Source organism: Neopsephotus bourkii, unplaced genomic scaffold (genome assembly GCF_033783945.1).
Source record: "Neopsephotus bourkii isolate Nb327-2 ecotype Australia unplaced genomic scaffold, CSIRO-AGI_Nbou_v1 NB_379, whole genome shotgun sequence".
Lineage (NCBI taxonomy): Eukaryota > Metazoa > Chordata > Aves > Psittaciformes > Psittacidae > Neopsephotus > Neopsephotus bourkii.
Window position 1 is genome coordinate 376238 of NW_026900884.1, and position 19759 is coordinate 395996.

Consider the following 19759-nt stretch of genomic DNA (forward strand, 5'->3'; position numbering starts at 1 on the left):
CGAGGTGTCCCTGCCCATGGCAGGGGGGTTGGAACTTGATGATCTTAAGGTCCTTTCCAACCCTAACTATTCTATGATTCTATTCTATGATTCTATTTGGGAATGGTAGTGGTAGAAAATAACGTGTTAAGGATTGCATGGTTGTGAAGATAAAACATTTTTGTGAGGAAGTAAGCAGTAGATAGTACTTCATGCTATTAATAGCTTCTAAGGAAAGATACCATGTCCCAAGAGCAAAAGCATAGTTGTAGTCTGCTGCAGAGAGAACTTATCTAAACGTGGTCCCCACAGAGGCTGCTGATTGTTTCCATTTACTCTCTAAGTCAAATGTGTTTTTTCCACTTCAGCACGGGATCAATTATACACATCTCTAAAAGCCTACAGGTACAAACACTTCAAATGCAACAGACCACAAGGCACATGCATTTCTGATTTGAGGAACTGAAGGTGAACTGAATTTGTATCTCTTTATGCATCAGTAATATTTAGAAGAGAAAATATCCAGCTTTGGTGAGTGATGACCCATGAAGGTTGCATTAAGAATGGTTGAAGTGACATAGATTCCTTCCAAGCAGCATTTTAGATGCTTCAGTCGTGCTTCTACCAAATTCACAAAGGGAGATGGAAAGATTTTCCCTGACTTCCACAAATAATCAACAATGCCATGCCCATATCCTGAAGTAGTTCTGAGTAAGAATGAGGAGCAGCAACACAAATCACTGCTATCAGCAGAATAGTGTGGATGTATGCAAGGCCCAGGTTCCAGACTGAAACATAGAGCAAAAGAATAAATGCCAAGGAATGGGAGGGAAAGTTTCTCTGTGGCTGTCCGTACTTGCTTAGCTTTCACCCATACCCAGTGCTTTTCTCAAGGGTGGAATCATAGAATCATAGAATAGTTAGGGTTGGAAAGGACCTCAAGATCATCAAGTTCCAACCCCCCTGCCATGGGCAGGGACACCTCACACTAAACCATATCAGCCAAGGCCTCGTCCAACCTGGCCTTGAACACTGCCAGGGATGGAGCATTCACAACCTCCTTGGGCAACCCATTCCAGTGCCTCAGCACCCTCACAGTAAAGAACTTCCTCCTTATATCCAATCTAAACTTCCCCTGTTTAAGTTTTAACCCATTACCCTTTGTCCTATCACTACAGTCCCTAATGAAGAGTCCATCCCCAGCATCCCTATAGGCCCCCTTCAGATACTGGAAGGCTGCTATGAGGTCTCCACGCAGCCTTCTCTTCTCCAGGCTAAACAACCCCAACTTTCTCAGCCTATCTTCATATGGGAGGTGCTCCAGTCCCCTGATCATCCTTGTGGCCCTCCTCTGGATTTGTTCCAACAGTTCCATGTCCTTTTTCTATTGAGGACACCAGAACTGCACACAATATTTTTCATTCAAAGAAAAATTACTTTTTGCCAATTTCCCAAAAGCCCTAAATTTAAGGGTAAAACTCAGTACTGGAAGGCCAGAAGGCAAAGCTCCTCCCTTAGCACCAAGTCCTTCAGAAACATGGAGAAACTGCAAATGTGACAGCAGCAAAAGAAAGAGGGTTCTGTGACTGGAAAATGTCTAATTAAATAGAAAAAACTACAGAAGATTTTAAAAGCAACTCATTGAATTTTACATGACAGTGGAAGCCAAGAAAAGCAGAATAAAACAAAATAAAAAGGAGCTTGTTAGTGGTTTTATAGATATTCTCCATGTGCATTAATATCTGTCCTTCTTCCTGTACAAAGACAATAGTTGAGCCTGAAGCTGTTAGCATAGAATTTACTGCTGTTAATGATCTGTCCATGGCAACCACTCCCTTGTCTCAGATGTGTCTTAAGTCAGGATTTTAGCTGTAAATAGTACCTTTGTAGTGGTTAGGCAAAAAACTGAGCTTAAATGCAGGAGACAGCTGCTGTAGATCAGCTGTTATAGCTGGGAGGAGGTGTAGAGAGTTATCTTAAGGTTTGGAAGCTCCATCTGCGTGCAGTCTGTCATCAGCCCTGACCTTTAGGAGCTTGATATTAGTCAAACAGAGTGACTGCTGACCCAGCCCTCATGACACACCAACCACCACTGCAGCTCCAGCTCTCTTACATGCTAAAGATTTCTAAAGGCACCCTTAATCTCCAGGTTCTATTATTTTCAACAGGTGATGCAGCTGGAGCAGAACTCTTCTGATAGCAGTCATGCTGTGTAGAAAAACTAAGGTAAATTGACCTGACACTCTGCAATAAGTAGAGCAAAGAGTTACTCATTTCAGGAGCTGTTGGTAGGAATGTGCTGGACCTCCACATTTTATACTCATTACATATGACACATCACAGATATTTATTTAAATCATGGATTTTGCTCATGATCTCGTTACCAATTCAATTCAAGCAGTCAATGATCTTGTGAAGCCATGAGCTTTTTCCACTGATTTATCAGCAACTGTGACTTCTATTTGCCCTCAGCACCAGAAGTCCCGCCTGAGAAGCCAGCTGCATTGTGTTGCCAGTTTCCATCCTTTCAGGTTGGATCAAATGAGATACTGACTCAGCAGATCTTACAGAAGATTTTACTGTGATCATCATTAAAGTGCCTTTGCCCTTTTAATCGCAACAGCTCTGCTTGAAATTGCAGTGGTTTACTTCTTTGCAACTGGTTCTCCTGGTGTTGGTTATGTCAGGAGGATGGAAAATCCAGCGCTCACAGGTACATGTAGGTGCTAAGGGCTGAATGCAAGCTGTCCTAGTACTCAATTGCTCCTTCCATATTAGCATAACACCATAGCATTCACAGTAGTTCTACTTTGGTTTTAGCTTCATATCAGAGGCTTAAAATCAGTGGTTCCAGGTCTTTTACACCTCTCTTACATTATGCTCTACACACTGCAAGGATGGATGCTCTACATTGGTACTGAATTTCTGAGTCACTTCATAATATTTATTTCACTCAAGAAATCACAAAACCCCCTTTTCCATAACTGAGTGATTTTTCTTCCTTTTTATTTCCCTCCCACCCCCATGCCCCCTGCCTCTCTGGAGGCCTGCTTCAGCTGTTAACATCTTGATATTATGCCTGAGAACTACTCTATTTCTTTTTTTTTTATTTACCTTTTAATTAAATTTTAAATTTAAACCTTCATTTTCCTGTCTTATTCCAAACTTTATCTAAGGTCAGCTAATGCACTCACTAAATCCTGCTTAAGGGTGTTAGTGCCCCTTCTACCCCAGTGTGATGAACATCCCAAGGATGTTCAAACTGGGGATAACTTCTCTGCTAACTTTGCCAGCTTGTTGGGATCAGGGAAATTGCATGTGGCAAGAATCTGGACCAGGTAAGAACCTTCTGGAGAACAACCTAATTCTAAGCTTTCTTAGTTTAATTCTGGACTTGCTCCTGAACACCATATTCATGTAAAACAGACTAATTAGATCCCAAGATTGTGTTTTTAGTGTATGTTATACTGAACCTTGTTTTCTTATCGTAAAAAAAAGAGCTGCAGAAAGACTGTTGTGTGTTTTCCTTCTGCGGTTAATGCTATTGTGTGTTACTTGCCACAGGTTGCAGGTTTGCAAAAACAGACCCTACTCAAGACGTTTTGAGGGTCTCCCCAGTGACATTCACACCTAAGCTGAAGTAACGCGGCTCCAAGATCTCCTCAGGAGCTCCAGGTAAGGCTTTGCTCTCTTTCCAGTATGGACCTCCTCCTCCTGGATGAAACAGGGCAATGAGACCAGCTCCTCTGTCCCACTGGGCTGATTTCAGAACTGTGGTAATTTGTGTTGTGCACGGACACCTGGTTAGGGTTAATGTCACCTTTGAATTTGTTTCAACAAAACACTATCTATAGTAGAAGTGGGTTGACTCAAGGCATAGTGAGAATGGACCAGAGCTCATTACTGCTGTTAATCTTTGTTCACTAATTAAAGCAACAGAACATGGTCTTGCTCTCTGCACTGCTTCCTATTACAGAGAAAGTATTAATTTCATCCGTAGCAGCAGGAGGACATTGGCAAGAGATGCTTGGATCTGAGGAGGTTTCCGGCTTTGTTCTCGCCTGTTTCTGAACATCTGCTGGGGTAGGTGGCTGCTTCAGGGGGGAGTGAAAATTAACTTTATTGATTGAGTAATTTCCTTTATAAAGGATCTGAAGGGGATGGCTGCCTGCAGAAATAATATTTGTGAAATGGCCATATTTGCAAAATGAGTCACTGAGAAAATAGCATGCAAATCCCCCAGCTTATTTCCAGCAGGGAAGGAACAGAGACGTGCTAGAAAGGGGGACACATGCTGACTTGGAGATGGCAAACTAAAATGGACCTAACAGGAATCTTGCTTAATTTTGAACTGAAAAATCAATCAGGAAAACGTTGGAAGTGGCCATTTCAAGTGCTAAAACTTTTCCTAAGTTTAAAAAAAAAAAAACAACTTTTCCTAAGTTAAAAAAAAAAATTGCACTGAAATGTTTGTGCACCTGCAAATTGTATTCAGAAGTGTCCACTAATGGCCGGTAGGCGAGGTTTTGCAGCTCTACCCTTTACCTACCTTCACCTACTTTTCCTAGGAAAAAGCCCTAAAGGAGAGCAGAGTATTGCATTTAAGGTATGAATAATGAGAGAAAGGAAAAGAAACATCTTTGTCTTGTAGGAGCTACAGCAGCAAAGTACGCAAGGCTGGCGAAGTCTCAGAGAATTAAACTATCTCTCAGAGAAATGCTTGGGTTTCAGACCGCTAGGCAGCAGCCCATTTAATTAGCTACGGTTAGCGTCTCTTTAGCAGCTTTGCCACCGCTGACCTTTCTCATTTGCTGTGGGTCTTTGTGGAGGACATTTTCAATAGTCTTTTGTCCTGGCAGCTGGCTCTTTAAACCCAGGAGCAGACTGAAATAGTTTCTACCTTCTACTGCTAGTTTGTGGATGTCTTGGGTCTCATTTTCTCTTGTGTTCCTGAAGAGATGCCATGGCCTCACTTGGCTTTATGATGATGTGAGGTTGGAGTGACTGCTGGGGAAGTGATAATGATTGCTGTTTGGAAACTCTGGGAGAGAGGAAGAGTCGGAGAAGAGACCGGCAGCAACTGGATGCAAAGTTACATCCTTGCTTTTGTCCTTGGCCCTGGAACTGGGGTGGGAAACGGTAGATGAAACAACATGAAATCTGATATTTACTAAGTAAGCTTTTAAATCTCATGCATTAGTCTGGGAGGCTGCCCATGGAGCAGAATAGCTCTGCGCTGATGCAACTGAAATGTTCCCAGCCAGAGCTAAAACCAAAACATCTCAGCACCAGGAAGGAGTTCACAGTAAGATGTCATAGGGGTGAGCAGCCACTCTGGGTATGCTGTGGGAGCCCCTGTGCTCAGGAATGCCATGTTCTGGGGAGCTCCTGCGACTACGCTAGCAGCTGGGAAATGCTTTGAGGCCTTAGGTGGGAAGCTATAGAAGGTTTACAGCAGTGTTACTCACTTTCACTGCAAATCACTTCCCACCCTGCTGTGTAGTAGTCCTCCCATCAGTAGTAGTCCTCTTTTGAAAATGCATGCAGTAAGCAAAGCAAGCCCTCCTGCTTTGCTGAGCAGCTACACAGCACTGGGAAGGACCAGGTGATGTGGCTGTGCCCAGGCATCAGCATGTGCATGTCTCTTCCCTCTTGGTGGGCACTGATTTACCTCACATCCGTGCTCCTCTTCATGAAACTGTTCTGTGATTGGGAGACAGTGGAATCCAGTCCAGGGAGAGAGGAAACAGCCTCAAGTTGCACCAGGGAAAGTTTAGATTGGATATTGGGAAAAATTCCTTCACCAAAAGGGTTGTCAAGCATTGGAACAGGCTGCCCAGGGAAGTGGTGGAGTCACCTTCCCTGGAGGTGGTTAAAAGACATGTAGATGTGGCAGGTAGAGACATGGTTAGTGGTGGACTTGGCAGTGTTAGGTTTGCAGTTGGACTTGATGATCTTAAATGTCTTCCAACCTAAACAATTGTATGATTCCTAAGGTTATGACAGGAAACCAGTTGATCAGAGCAGTACTGAAGTATAGTGCTGCAAAAATGACCACCAAAGGGAGGATTGCAAGGTGTGAAATACGCACAAAGTCAAGCTGGAGCACAACAAGCTATAATGGGGTGTGTTGGGGATGACCCTTCACTGGGGACAAAGGTTGTCACAAACCCAAATCATTTAAACAAATACAACTGCCCACATGTCAGAGGACATTAGTACTGGCCAGTGAGGGTTCTGGCAACTCTTTAAAACATGATCCTTCTAAGAATAATATTTAAACCCTCTATTTACAGTAAGGGTTGTGTTGCGGCCCTGTACTGTAGAGCATTGTTATCCTTTTTCTGTTTGCTTTAATAAAGATGGATATATCACCCTCATGTCCCAGTGACACACAAATCAGGTTATTTCCTTCTAGCTGAAGCTTCCTCTATGTCTTAATTGGATGTACTTTAATTTGCCTTGTGAGGCTGGGGAAGAGGAACATGCTGTGCAGAAAATCCTGCCCAGTCCTGGTCATGTAGGAAGTGTAATGAACAGGCTGCCTAGGTTGATCCATCAGTTCCTTTGGTCTGCCCCAAAGCCTCCATTTCAGTGCCCATCAGCTTGCAGAAGAAGAGAAAATAATTTAGCATTGCATAAAACATTTGCACGGTACTTGCAGATGGATGAAGATCTGCATTACTGTATCTAATGTAACACAACCATTTAAATGGCCACCATGTTTATAAGTTCCTAACATCTTCCACTGGCAGCATATTCAAAATTTGAAGTAGGTATCGCTAGTGCTCTTCTTACACTAGCCGCATTGCCTTGAGCTGTGCCCTTTCTGTTAGATGCTACCTAGATAGCAGCTAGCTCCTGTCCTGGGGCTGTTAAAGGGAAGTGAGAAAAGTATCACTCCAGATCTCTGTTCCAAAATGGCAAACATTAATCTGCTTGGGCATTGGATTTGGTGTAGAGGGATCAAGTCAGTTACACTTGTATGAAGAGCAACTTCAAATAACCCCGGCTTTGCTGCATTTCCTGTAGTAGATTTACTCCAGCTCTGTATAGACTTCAACAGAGGAACAAATGACTCTTGTTGAGTTGACCACAACTGGCTCCATATGCAAAAAACAAAATCCCACCTTTAAAATAAAAATAAATGAAATAAAAATAAATAAAATAATTTAAAAACCCAAGCCAAACCAAACCAACAAACAATCAAAAGCCAAACCCAACACACTTTATTGTCTTTCAGCCTGCACTCTCGTGTATTTGGGCTTACTTCCAATAGCAAGACCAGCACGTTGTTTTAATCAACTGCAATTATTGACAAATAGGTTAATTCAGTGGTGAGCCATTAAAATGGGGGGACTGAGGAGGAGGCTGAGCATATGACAAAAGAAGAGCTAAAGGGGTGGTGGGTTTGTTTATCCTGGAACAGAAAGGGTTGGGGGGACTCTAACTGCATTATTCTGCTACCCAGAGGTGCTGGAGAGCTGAAAGAGTAATTTCAGTAAACAGAAACTTTATTAAATACTAAAATTCTTTGTAGGCAAAGGAACAGGGGCTCTCACTGGGTTACGCAGCACTGAGAATTAGAATATGCCTGTGTTCCTCTAATACCTGTTTACTGCTAGAAGAAAGCCAGCTTAAGTAGTGTTCATCACATACTCCCCCCTCATTAAATCCCAGGGATTTTCAGTGTTCTTGCAGTTTCTGAACACGTATTGCAGCCTCGGAGCTGCTGTCCTGACAGTGGGTGGTAAAAAATAAAAAGCTTCAAGTTAGAAGCCCAAGTTTCATGGGAACTGTAAATGTCTCAATGAATTTCAGTAGATCTTTAAGCAAGCAAAGTAAAAGACTGCCCCAATTCCTCTGTGTAATCAGTTTCAACATTTATGACTCAGACTATGAAACATGCAATGCTGAATCATTCACTCTGGGCCGAGAAGGAAAATAAGGCTGTGTATCTCACCACAGTCTGAGTAATTATTGCAGGACAGTGGTGGTAGGTTGAACTAAAAATCCTGTTAGTGTAAATCAACTGAAATTAGCAAAACGTAGCAGGCTTGGGCATACTCCATTTCATAGTTTGTTTTGGGTTTTTTTGATTGCACTTTTCTCAAAGCACAGGGAAAGCTGAAGTGAAAATATGTCTGTTTGTGTTGAATCAACATGATGTAACATGGTAACTTATTTCAGATTCTTTTGATGTTTGGCACACAAGGCTGTCAGGTTTAAAGGACTGGAAGGGTCACAGCCTTTCCAGCTCCTAGGCCTTTGCTATGGATGCCTGAAGTGGTCATCGTTTGACACCTTCACAGTAGCCTACAAAATTCAGCACATGATCTAAGCCCACTTTGTGAATATCTGTAGACATTTTTGCAGAAAGATCATGCCCTCAGCCAGCTTTTTGGTAGTTTGATGAGCCCTGAGTAACCCAGGCCTGGTGCCAACATTGCATGAAAAGAAGTTATGGGGGTATCCTGGGTTCAGCAGTAGAAGTCATTTTTCTCCTTCTTAGTAGCTGGTGCAGTGCTGTGTTTTTGACTTTCAGCCTGGGAACAGCACTGATAACACCAATGTTTTAGCTCAGTAATGTTTACTCTGACCAAGGACTTTCTGAGTCTCAAGCTCTGCCAGGGAGGAGGGGAAGCCGGGAGGAAGCAGAGACAGGACACCTGACCCAAACTAGCCAAAGGGGTATTCCATACCACAGCACGTCATGCCCACTATATAAACTGGGGGCAGTTACCCAGAAGGGCGAGATCACTGCTTGGGTCAGGCTGGGTATCAGTCAGCGGGTGGTGAGCGGTTGTATTCTCTTCCCTTGTTATTTCCCTTATCATTATTATTATTGGTGGTAGCAGCAGTGGTTTGTGTTATGCCTTAGTTACTGGAGTGTTCTTATCTCAACCCATGGGAGTTACATTCTTTTGATTCTCCTTCCCATCCCTCCAGAGTGGGGTGGGGAAGAAGGGTGGGGAGTGAGAGAGTGGCCTGCATGGCAGCTGGGCTTGAACCACGACAGGGGGAAAAGTGCGTTTCAGCCAAACACGTAACTGAATCAGGTATGAGACCATTTCACCCGAACTGTAAGGTCAGTGTAGCACTTGTACATGTTGGCTCAATCCAGACCGTGCCAGTTTTATCATAGTGATTGTTAGACAAAATCACTGATTTATTTTGTTTTTCCCCTAACGTTTGAGTCTAGCAGTCAAAGAGCCCGTGCCAAGTCCATATGCTCAGCAAGAAGTTGCCCGAATAATTATCTGAGTGAAATGTCCTACTTCAAGCTTCAGGGAGAAGCCTTCCTGCTGGAACTTGGTCCTGGCTCTGCCCTGGGGACGCTTCCAAGGTGCATTCCTTCAAGGAGCTGGGTATGGCTTGCTGGGTGTGTCAGGTGTGCACCTTTCCCATAGCAGTGGGTGGTTACAGCCTTTGCATAGAAAGCAGGAGATTTATATTCGCTTCCCTTCTCAACCTGAGAGAATTCAAATCCACACGTCCTATTTTCAAGGGAACTGCTTATCCTGGAAGAACACCCTTCCCCTCTCCTCTTGAATGTGTGCCACCAAGCCAAAATTAATTAAAAGCATGAATACAAAGAAACAAAAAAAGCTGCAGGACTGTAAGCTAATGCTTAGGGCACTTGTGAGGAAGGGGGAGTTGTGAGCTGTGGTTCCTACCCCTAAGATTAGTTGTGTTTGGCAATTAAACAGTAATATATGCAAGCATTTCTGGCAGCAGAGACAGTAACCAGAATTCTCTGCTTGCACTGGAGTGCCCTGAGTATGGCAAGTGCTTCCCTGAGCTGTGTCAAGGCTTCAGGAGGTGGGATGAGGAGTATTGCTTCATGAAGGATAAAGCTGTCACCTAGCGACAGACGTCCTGCTCAGAATCACAGCTTTCGTGCCCCCAGACAGAAGCAGCTAAGCATCAGACTTGTCATGAATTAAGAGGACCCTACCTCATCCTCTGTTCTACAAGACAGGCATCATGATGGTATCTGTCTGCATCTGGCAGACAAGCACCACCATGGTATCTGTCTGGGTGTAGAGAAGGTTGAAGCAGAGGTGGGTGCTGAGATTCTCTGCTCTGTCTGAGCTGAGACAGTTCTGGATCTACAAAGTGGTACAGGTCAGGGCACCTGAGCATTGTGAGTGGAAGAAGTAAGTATCTATCAAACTAGGTTCTTTCCAGTGCTAGGAGGCAACCAAGCAAAGGGAGCCTGTGATCAGGTACTTGAGTCTTGCATAAGTCATTCTTGATGTTGCCTTGTATCCTTTTTTCTTTTTTCCATTCCTCACACACATGAACCCACAGGTCTGTTGGTCTGAATTCCCCTTTGCAAAGACCCCAATGTTTCTCTGAAAGGAGGAGCATTTCAAGGAGTTAGGTTTTATTAGTGCAACTAAGCATAAGAAATGCCCTCCAGTATAAGGAAAAATCTAGTTTTATACCTGCTTCCAATTTCCCCATTAATCTAAAGGTTGTCTGTTCAAGAAGCTTCTGATGACAGTGCTGTTCATTTTAGTACTTAGTGATACTAGCTGCTCCTGAGGATGTGTAAGTTTGGCTATAATGACTTTTTAGTCTGGACATGCTCAGCCAGGACATGTTACTGGAAGCAGGATCAGCATTGGCTCGCCTCTGCTGCATTGGCAGGCATTCCCCGTCACCAATGCCTGTTTTCTTTGCTGCTGGAGCCAGAGAGAGGAGGCTGAAATGAAACTTAAGGCTGGCAAGGAAAGAGCGAGGTGTAAAAATGTGAATCTCAGCATTCTAATCACAACTATGGTTATAATTAGTGATACGGTGAGGATAAAATATGCAGCATGCCTGAGGGACCTATATATTCAACTGCTCCTAGATTGCTATCTGACAAGTTAATTAACCACAACAATGTTGAAATACATACTCAGAATGATTGGTTGGGACTGGACTCACTGTTCTCTCATCATAGTGCCATGGTGAGAGCAGAGAGAAACTTAAGGGAGTGAAGAGAGCAGTGAAATGAGGGAACTATTTCTCAACCAGAATGCAGGAGCTCTAGTAAACCTGCATTACAACTGATGTTAAAGATGAGTGAGCTCCCTCCCAACCACAGTCTGGACTCAGAGCTTGCTTAGAGAACTCAAGCCACATGGAGGAAGAGGAAAGAAGTTTTCCTCTATGGCAAGCCAACTTCAAAATAAATGTTTAAAAAAGACCTTTCCTGGTTTTAAGGAGGTTTCTTTTCTTGTACCTCTACTTTCTAATGTCTTCCTTTCATTTTTGTTTTGCCCAAGAGTGGGCACTTCTGAGTCACCAGGCTTTCTGTGGAGGTAAGCAGTGGAATGATGACGGAGCATTTCTTTAGGGTAAGCAGAACAACGCTCCAAATTTGGCTTAGCAAGCAAATACCTTGCTCAGCTGTAGAGGCTCAGTTACGCAGTGCTGAGTAACTATGCTTAGATAGGTCACTATTGTTTCATGTGTGCTGAGAGATTCTGGTGCAGAGGAGTGAAGTCCTTTATCCAAAGGAGAAAAATGCAGAGGTGGCCGTAAATGGCAATTTCTGTCTCATGTGAAATGGTAATGTCACAGCTTTTGTTCGTGTCTTGTCTGCTTGGGACAGAGAGGTGATGCTTCTTTTCAGAAACGGCCCTGAGGAGGAGGACTTGGGGGTATTAGTTGACAAGAAAATGAACATGAGCTGGCAGTGTGCGCTCACAGCCCAGAAAGCCAACCGTATCCTGGGGTGCATCAAAAGGAGCGTGACCAGCAGGTAGAAGGAGGTGATCCTTCCCCTCTACTCTGCTCTCATGAGACCTCACTTGGAGTATTGTGTGCAGTTCTGGTGTTCTCGACATAAAAAGGACATGGAACTGTTGGAACAAGTCCAGAGGAGGGCCACGAGGATGATCAGGGGACTGGAGCACCTCCCATATGAAGATAGGCTGAGAAAGTTGGTGCTGTTCAGCCTGGAGAAGAGAAGGCTGCGTGGAGACCTCATAGCAGCCTTCCAGTATCTGAAGTGGGCCTATAGGGATGCTGGGGAGGGACTCTTCATTAGGGACTGTAGTGACAGAACAAGGGGTAATGGGTTAATACTTAAACAGGGAAAGTTTAGATTGGATATAAGGAGGAAATTCTTTCCTCTTAGGGTGGTGAGGCACTGGAATGGGTTGCCGAGGGAAGCTGTGAATGCTCCATCCCTGGCAGTGTTCAAGGCCAGGTTGGACAAAGCCTTGGTTTAGTGGGAGGTGTCCCTGCCCATGGCAGGGGGGTTGGAACTTGATGCTCTTAAAGTCCTTTCCAGCCCTAACCTATGATTCTATAATTCTTTTTTTTTGACCTGTAGAAGATGCCAGTTAAATTTCAGGTGAATTTTTGTACTGAGTAATCCATAAGGACTTGGCAGAGCTTCAGTGGTGCTCTGCCACACAAGTGGCCTACACTTGCTCACACTTCGATCTCTTTGCAGGGTGTACTGTGATCCCTCTCTCTGTTGCTCCAATGGAGATGGACGGCTCCATGATCTATGAGTTCAAATAACTGAGTCTGTCCTTTTACTCAAATATGGGTATTTGAACTGTCAACCGTAACTCAAGTAAGGAAGTTGCCACTGTTGAAACCACATGACTAGTTATTAAAAAATTGCAAGTGAAATAGGAAGCCTTGTAAGTAAATTGTAGATCCTAGTCAGACCCAGCTTCTTTCCTGTCACAGATAGAGTTTGGCGTGTGGTTTGTTGGTAGAGGCAATGCATGTCTGTAGGAGATGGCACATCATAGATACCCATCATAATTTTCCTTGAATTGTGTGTATGCATTCATTAGAAGGGGTTTTTAAAATACCTTCCAAAATTGCACTTCTGCTTTATTAGTTATAGGGGTGCTCGGCCTAGTGCACCTCTTGTATACCTTGTATTTTTACTATTAAAGGAGCATGTTTGTGGTGGAGGCCCTTTTCTGCATGTGAATGTCAGGGCTGCCTTCATTTCCTGAATAACTGATGAGCAAACAAGAGAATCTCCTCCAAACTGAGAATTAATTGTAGCCAAACTTTAGGGAGCCTCAATGATGATAAGCAAACCACCTTATAAAAATGCAAGTTGAATGAGCTTGTGCTTTCTTCTGCTCAGAGATACACATCTCTGTTTAAACAAAATCTTTTAATCTTTTCAATCACACTGTTTATTTACCCAAGAGCACCACAGCGTGTTCTCCTACCCTCACCACCATTCCTTGTTCTCTGTAAAGCCACTAATACCCTCCTCCAGGAAGAAATCTGGAAGGTGGGCACAGAGCGTTATTAGGAAGCCAATGGAGCCATACTTGATTATTGCAGGCAGTAGAAAAAGGTTCTTTGTGAAAGTATTAAATGTCTCTGTGTTTTGGGTAGATGTTTATAATTATGGAGAGAAAACAGTGAGATTTGGTAGATGTAGCCAAGTGTTCATTTTCGTTTTAATGTACTGGGTATTTCTGATTGAATTAGAAAAGCCTACAATGCTAATAGGCCAAAATGAAGTTATGGTGCAAAAGCCATATCTTGCAGTCCTTAATCAAGCAAATCTCCTAATAATTCAGATGGAAATCTTGCTGTAGGAAGGATCATTTTTTGGCAACAGAATGGAAGAGCTACAGCAAAACACGAATAATTTTGTCATGATTTACTTTCTTTTTGTAAATGACATTTTTCTTATTTGTTTTTGTAACAAGAAATCTTCTCCTTCCTGCACAGCCACAGAGCCTGCTTTAAAACCCATCAACTGTTATTGGCCTGTTTTCAGCTGCTTCTCTTGACGTCAGCAGGGAGATATGGCTCTCCCTGAAACGCATTAAAGTGCTGGATATGAATGTTATAAATACATCAAGAAATAAAGGCATTTCTTCAAAATATGTGAGCAGCAGCTCCTACCTCAGTGGACACCCTGCTACCTCCACTCAGCAATAGGCAGAAGCATAGCTGTTTGGATAGATGCCCTTCTTCTGAGCTGTTGATTCTGTTCTGAAGCACAGCTATTATTCCTAAAGGATTCAGTCATATCAGGTTAAATCTAAACAAAGGAAGGGCCTGACAATTCAGACTAAGAAGCAACATCATTTTACTGCGGAGTCAAAAGTAACTCAAATATTTGCTATAATTTTATATTCCCTGTGAATATTCAGTCATGATGACTGCTTTTTTTTTTCTCCCTTACTGTGCTTTCATATTGAAGGAGATGCAGAGGGTAACCCAGGACACCAGGAAGAAGCTTTTCTTGTAACATGAGATTTTCATGCAGCACGCATGTGAGCAAATCATTTGTGTGCAACTCAGCACAAATAGTCCTGCAAAGACGATCATACTTTGTCACTGATGGAAAGATGATACTGCTCCTCAGCCAGACAGAAGCAGCTCTTCTGATGGCTTGCATTAGTTCATATAGAAGGCATCCCGGCTATGTCTCTAGCAAACAGCTCTGCCTTATTAGGATGAGGCAGTTTTCTTCTCAGAGTCTGCGCTCTCCTGGTTCTCAGGAGCCTGATGAATGGGTAGATACTGATCTGACTCTCACTTTTTTCATGCCAAATTGATTATACTGTTTCGACATAAACTAGATCCCTTTCCGCAAGCTATATGTTGACATTTCTTTGAGTCTAAATATGTATTTTTCTATCTTTGGGAAGGCATAGATTGTGTTCATCGCCATCTGTGGGTGAAAGCTATATTCTTCACATGTTTAGGTCCACAAACAATCCTACAGATGACTATGCAAGAGGGAGGATTTTTATCTGAACCTTTTCTCTTCTCAATCTGCCAGCAGTGTATTTTTAATGTGGAAGCTTCATGAGAAGCTGGCGTAATGTTATTAAACAGTTATTATTAAGACTACTTGGCCCAGTCAGCACTGAAGCTTGAATGACACTGCAAAGTAAACAAGGATATAAAACATTGGGCACTGCAACTTTAGCATTAGGCACATGTCTCTTTTTTTTACAGCAATAAATTCTATGCTTAAAAAAACTGCAGCGGCAGAATAAATAGCTTCAAGAGGATTAATTCTAGTCCCTCTCTTCCTTCAGGAAGCTTAACACGATAAACATTAATTCTTGCAAAATTGGTGAAGGTGTTGGCTGCCACTTGCAGATGCTGAGGCTACATTTAAAATGTCTATTTGCAGGGCAGCTGGTCACTTGCACCCTTCTGCAGCATCTGGGGAGCAAATACCTTGCTCAGGACTCTGACCATGGGGTAGCTCAGCCCAGAGTCAGATGGTCAGTTACTGGGAACTAGCAAAATAGCATTGTTGAACTTAACTCTGGTTTCCACCTCTTGATGTAGTCTGGCCCAAAATGTTCAGGCAAGAAGTTATCGTGATACTTGCCTCCAACTTCAAATACACAGTTTTGCTGAAGCTAGCAAATTACTTTTGTTTGTTCTCTGGTCTATTTCTGCAAACAAAGCAGGACTTTCTGAATACACAGAAAACAACCGATGATATTGTTCCGGACTAGACCTAAGCCGGTAACTTCTGCTTTTAGGAAAAGAAGTCCAACACAAGGCCACATGACTACTTTGAACATTTTGTGAAACCACATTTGTCAGTGATCAATCTTTCCAGTACTAAGTGTAGACTTTCACAGCACCACCTTAGAAGTGGCTCTGGGGTCAGCAGTGAGGAGGGCAAGATTAGGACTGCACTGAGCCCCACTCATTTTGTATAAATCACAAAATAATACTCAGTCGCAAAATGTTGACAGCTTCCCCAAGTGTTTTAGAAATTCTTTCTGTTGCCTAAATTGCCATTACAGCCATAACTAACAAAATAGCAGAATAAAAAAAGAAAACTCCTATTGTTTCTCTGTTAGAGGTCCAAGTAACTGCTCTGGGGGAGCCCATCGTTGCTATAGCTTTTCATTTCTTCTTCTGCGATAAACTGTTAACTCCAGAAGGAAGATATTACTCTTCTTAGACTCTCATTCCAATAGGAGATTTATTTCTCCCAAGGATTTCTATCAGTTCTCTTATCTTTATTTTTCTCTGACTTTTAGCTTTTGTTTCTGTAAGTTTCCCCAGGGACATCCCACAGTACTTCCTGCTCTAGACTCACCAAAGCCAAAGAACACTGCAGCTACACCCATCACTTCCTCAGACAGATTCCTAAGAGAATGCATAATCACCCCTTCTTTTTAGTTCTCTTTCTTTTTTGGCTTGCTGTAACATGTCTAAGTTTTACAGGCATTAGACCTTTTAACACTTGCTAAATTTATGCCATCAGGGATGAACAGTATAGAAGGACTTTAATGGCATCTATTATGTTGCTCTCTGCTAAATAGAACGCAATACCTCCCACCTCACTGATTCCCCTTTGTATCAAGGACATACTTTTAATTAATATAAGTTGAAAGAAGGCCTCAAGCAGAGGTGTTGTCTTGTAAATCATTGAGTTTTTTGGGTCTCTATCTGCAGAAAAAAAGACAGGTTTAGACTATTATATTTGTACAGAGCCTCACTACCTCCTCTCTCAAGAATTATAGCCTTCAGCAAGAAAGAAATGTGCAGAGGGTATGGAAAAAGAGAAGGAAATCAGAGGTGAAACATAATGCTGACCTGGGTAATGTACCATTTCTTTCAATATATATGTTTTTGTCAGCTACTAAAGCTGCTTTCTCCATTGCAAAATGCTTGCAGTAGCAGTGTCACTGCTGTGACAAAATTCTGCTTCCAGTTAAATTTGTAGCACTTTGTAGCACTAACAAAAGTGCCTTGTAGCCATTTTTACAATGATACCTGCTTGAGATAAGCTTGAAAACTGTCGAACATTTCATCCTTCTTAGAGACCGTTTCTTGGAATTTCTCTGTGAAAGCAGAGTGTTGGTTTTCAGTTCCTCGTTGTGGGTTTTCCCTTAACTGTGTAAGGGAGAAAGGACATTTTTCTTTTTTAATCCTCTGCAGTGCTGGTTGGAAAACTGTTTCAGTTTGAGGACGTCCATGTCTGGTCTGAAAAGAACAGATTATAATCAGAGAACCTGAAGACATCTCAAACAGTTGCTAAAGTTTAAATGACTTACAAAGAGTCAGTATAGATCCACTATAAAGCGTGCTCCATCTGGCACTTGCCTTCTTCAGCCTTGAAAAGGATTTGAAAAGGATATTCCCTCATGGTTCTAATGGAGCTGTGCACAAACTGCATCAGGGAAAGCGTTCTATAAATTACAGGGTTTGGGGTTTGTTTGGGTGTGTTGGTTGCTTGGCTTTGCTGTAAATAAGTTTGCATCAAACCTTGATTCCACTGGTTTTAATGAAAGTAATAGTTGCTAAAGTTGACCAAACGACAGTAGTGTAATTCCTACCATAACAGAAGTCAAGCATTAGAAAATATTAACATTAAAATCGAGGGGTGACTGAATAACAGAGGTATTTAGCATAAGATAGGTTGTGATCCTATCTGTTCACTTTTGCACAAAGCACCCAGATTCTTTAAATTCTATTTATGGTAACCTTATTGTCACCTGGCAACTTAGAAGATTTCCCAAACAAAGGCTTTCAGATTTGGAAACACCTCCAGAATGGCCAGTTAAAAACAGTTTTGGTGGTCATCTCTGGTGCGATTTCTACAGTATCAGATACCGGGCTTCACAGCTTTGCAAATTCTATGTCTGAGAGCAAAGGTCACATTTGCTATTAATAATACCTTGCTTACTGTATGAACCACAAAACTAATACCTTATAGTTTTGGTATATATATAAGATTAATGCATCTCTCCATGCATTGCTGCAGTTCTTGGCTTGGGGTTCACTGTGATGAAGGGTCTCTGTCTCATGAGCAGTTCCCAAAGTCTCCATCACTGACTTGTAACAGTTTGGTTACAGTCTGGTCACATCCAGACTGTAATGCATACGAGGACTGGAGCCATCTGCCAAAACCCATCCAAATTCCCTGTGTCTGAACAGTGACAGATGTCTGTTTTGTAAAGCCTGGGTGCATAAATGCAGTCCTGGGGCCATGGGACCCTGTGGTTCAGCTCCCCACATGCCAGAGCTGCTGCCACCATGAGTTGCCCAGGCTTGCTATGAAACCTTAGTCATGGGATGTCCGTCTAATCCTCTGCAGGTGGCTGATAAGGCCATTAGATGGCTTATGGCTTAGCCAAACATGCAGCAAAGACTCGGACATGTCAAAGTGGAGTCAATCATGTCAGCCCTTTGGGGCTTCTGTGATATGTGATGCATGCCAGTGCTCATCCTGCAAAGGCTGATGGAGCTCAGCTCCAGTGCACGTCCATCACAGGGAGAAATACATAACAGCAATAGTGCTAGTGTTGGCTGCCAACCTGAGAAATCCACTGACCGGCGTGGGCCTGCTCACCTTTGCCTCCCTCCAACACATGAACTGGGCTGGTAATGGAAACAATTTACAGGGCAATAACTTTTAATTGCTGTCACCAGTTAACAGCCACAAATGTAGAGGCAGAGCAGAAATGCTTCTCTCATTCTTCCAAGAAATAACTCCCTCAACTGTTTATTTGGTCTTACAGTAAAAAAAGAGCCTTTATAAGGATTTGTTTGAATTTTTCTGCTTGTCTGAGCAGACAGCTGCTGTAAAAAGATGAACATTTTCTAACAAAAAAGGGCAGGGCTTCATTTAATTTTATGAAAACAAGAAAACAGCCCTTGGCTTTGTAGAACAAAATGGAATACTGGCTTTGCTGGGTGCTTTGCTCATTTTGCCCCCATGTTTTCTGATGCCTCCTAAATTGGTTATTCTGCTGTTTAGTGTAGTCATGGTGGTGGTTAGGACTAAAGGTCTAAGTGGATGGCATCTCTCTCCCCATACTGCATTTCTAAGACTCTTTAAAGAGTTTTGAGGACATACTTCAGTCTCATGTAATTTGACCATTTTTTTTCTAGCAAGATTTATAATGTTTTCAATTTTAACTCCATTCCTTTTGCAAATAACAAATTATTTCATGTTGTTAAACAGTGACATTAGAATTGGCATCAAACAATAATCTGATTTTTCTTGGGAAAGATATAACATAGGGAAAAATGTTTTCCTGTGTTACTGGCCTGCTCAGGGCAGCTGAAGACTGGTATGGCATCTAATGTAATTTTATCCCAGGCTTTGCTTGAAAAGTGATGCCTTGCTACACCTCTGATGAAGCCTGAAGTGCTGTAGACTAAGCTAACCCATCACCTGGCCATCTTTGTCTCTGCTGTGATGAAAGGAGGGACAAGAGTGAAACGGCTCCTTCACTGACAGGAGTGATATAGCTCCTTCACTGACAGCAGTGGCATAGCTCCTTCACTGGGAGAATCCTTCCTACTAGACACGTGGTAAACTTTGGTTGAAATAAACAACGCTTGAACTGTGGCAGTCCTCTACTTGTGGAGCTGCTGTGTGAGAATCTTAGCTGAGGGCAGGGGTAGTCTCTTTAGCTTTTAAACTTGACTTTTTATCTTCATGTCTTTCTAACTCATTTAACTGTGAGCCACCAGTACTGGAGTCAGTTACATAGGATGTTCATTTGTGGTGTGTTCATATCTGTTGTGATAATTCATTGTTTTTCTAGGCTGCATGATGGGAAGGGAGAAGTAAGGTCTGTCTTTCTCCTGCCTGCATGTTAGCTATGCCAGGATGGGACGAACAGAATCCAAAATTCTCCCATAATGTCTGCAAAACACTTTGTCATCGATTGGATTCTTTGGAAATTATCATGGGCTTGAAGCAGAGGTCCAGGGCCTGGGTTTCTTCTTCTTTCTTCTACATCTGCTCCACAAATTCCTTGTCTTGTGAGAGTGAATGATCATCCCTAAT

The 19759-nt window shown here is 42.6% G+C and overlaps 1 long non-coding RNA gene across 1 annotated transcript in view; it reads left to right on the forward strand.

Moving 5' to 3' along the window:
* The first annotated feature begins 3539 nt into the window (after positions 1–3539).
* LOC133209952 (uncharacterized) overlaps positions 3540–19759 on the forward strand; it is a 33180-nt gene continuing 16960 nt past the window's right edge. Inside the window, exon 1 of the long non-coding RNA XR_009724814.1 lies at positions 3540–3654. This is a non-coding gene — a long non-coding RNA (uncharacterized LOC133209952). The remainder of the gene's footprint in view (positions 3655–19759) is intronic.